Raw genomic sequence first — 2,297 nt, 5'->3', positions numbered from 1 at the left:
CCAAGGCTTAATGTCTTATAAAGAGGTGATCTTGAAAAAAAGGGGGTAAATGCAATGGCAAAGAAACTAAAAGTTGTATTACAGGGGCATGAAGGAGGGGACCCCATAATAACTTGGAGTGGGGTAGGGGACAGGGAAGGTGTTCTGGAGGCAATGACCCCACAGAAGTGTGTGGAAGGATGGGTAGGAATTGTCCAAGAGAAGAGTGTGACAGCAGAAGCACACTCTGGGCCAGAAAGGGGACGACAGCTTCAGAGACAAGGCGTCAAGAAACATCCTGAAGTCCAGGGGTGCTGTTAGCAGTTTAGCTTAGCAGGCGCTGGAGACTCAAGAAGAGGAGTGTTCAGAGATGAGGCCGGAGACCTTGGTAGGGATGGATCCCTGGGGCACGACTGACCATGGCACATAGCTTGGGCTTTACCCTGGGGGGTGATGGGGAGCCAGGGCAGGGCTGACAGCCGGGGAGGGACATGTTCAGAGGATGCTTGGGGACAGAGGGGAGAGGATGCATTGGAGAGACTAGGCTAGAGGCTGGAAGACCCCTCAGGTGAACAATGCAAGGGTGGATGAGGGACTAATCAAGCTGTGGCATGGGGCTGGGGGAAGGAGGCACGGGTGGCACCTGTCAGGCAATTGTCAAGCCCGGAAAGGAGCAGCTGGGCTTTAACATGAGTCCCCCAGTCATCCTGGTTGCAGGACTGAAGTGGACGCCCGATCTCTTGACTGCAGTTCTCTCGACACATGGAGATAGAGGCTGACCACCGGTGCACGGGGCACAGGGACCACCTGATGCGGGAGAGAGCTGAGGTATAAGGCGGTTGCATATGAAATGTTGCTCTCTCCAAGGCCCTGCGATACTCAAGCAAAGTAGACAGAACACAGCTCAGGTCAAGTGGGAACGTGTGAGAATGATCAGGTAAGCAAGGCAGGTGATGAGCACCCTTGGATGGCGGATTTGCAAACAGAGCTCTCCCCAGTGCTTGGAGGCATGAGAAAATAATTTGCTCAATTCCTGTCTTTTAAGACTTGCTGTGGTTCAGACTTGCCATCTGAAAGAAAGGATGTGCTAAGTGTAGATACTTTCTGGGTGTCTTTCTAGCATCCCTTCTCTTAGAATGGGCCTCGCTCTTGGAATCTCACTTGGGCACCCCACCCTTGATCTATTCTCTGCCCCTCCCGCTGGAGATGGGGTCAGGATGGCCACCTGACCCTACCTGTGTCAATCATATTGTCTCTGGACCAGAAGAATTGAAATGGGTCACACTGGAGGGGTGGCCATTTATACCTGGCAAATGCACCAGGAAGCAGAGGATGGAGGGATGGAGAGCAGCAGAGAGCCTTGTCCTCGGGTGTGAGACCTTATGTTCTTGTATAGGAGCTACCACGTTGTCTAAGTCAGCCTGAGAAGGTTCCTCTATTTGCAGCCCTTAAGAGCCAGCTGTTGGGCTGAGCCGCGGCCAACATCGCTGCATTGCTTAAATGACCCTATAATCCAAACTCTGGGTGTGCATCCAAGGGAACTGTGTCAGTCACCTACTTCTGTGTAAAAGACTGTGCGCAAACATAGCACCTCAAACAATGGTAAACGTTTATTATCTCACACCGTTTCTGGGAGCAGCTTCGCTGGGAGGTTCCGGCTCAGGGTCTCATGAGGCTTTGGTCAAGCGGTCAGCTGGGGCTACATAATCTGAAGGCTTGACTGGGGCCTGAGGCATCACTTCCAAGGTTACTCACTGGTTGTCGATGTGCTCCAGGTCCTTGCTGGCTGTTGCTCAGAGGCTTTAGGTCCTGATACTGGGCATCTTTGTAGGATTGCAGCTTGTGGGAAAGAGAGAGAGAGAGAGAGAGAGAGAGAGAGAGAGAGAGAGAGAGAGAGAGAGAGAGAGAGAGAGAGAGAGAGAAGCTGGAGGGACGAGAGTGTTTAGCTGGGTAATGGGGAGGAGGGAGGGAACAAACATTCTGGAGAGCAGTCAGAGAAAGCATGTGGTATTCTGGAATGTTGCTTGGGGTCCTAGTGAGGAGAGATGCAGCTGGTGAAGAAGAAGTTGGGGGGCCATGAAAGGCCTTGGTGCCCTGCTAAGGGACTGGGGGAGAGGGTTATCCTGGGGTAAGTAGGGAGCCCAGAAGGTTCAGGCAGGGGAATGACACTTCCCGATAACTCCATCATCTGTATGTAGAGAACGGAACTGGGGGAGGCCAGATGAGGGCTGGGAGATACTTTCGTTATTTCTTGTTCTCAGATATGGAAACTGAGGTTTGCATAAGTGAAGCAGCTTGCAGGAGGTCGCGGGGCTAGG

The sequence above is a fragment of the Rhinolophus ferrumequinum genome, chromosome 11 (genome assembly GCF_004115265.2).
Source record: "Rhinolophus ferrumequinum isolate MPI-CBG mRhiFer1 chromosome 11, mRhiFer1_v1.p, whole genome shotgun sequence".
Lineage (NCBI taxonomy): Eukaryota > Metazoa > Chordata > Mammalia > Chiroptera > Rhinolophidae > Rhinolophus > Rhinolophus ferrumequinum.
This window is presented reverse-complemented; position numbering follows the sequence as displayed.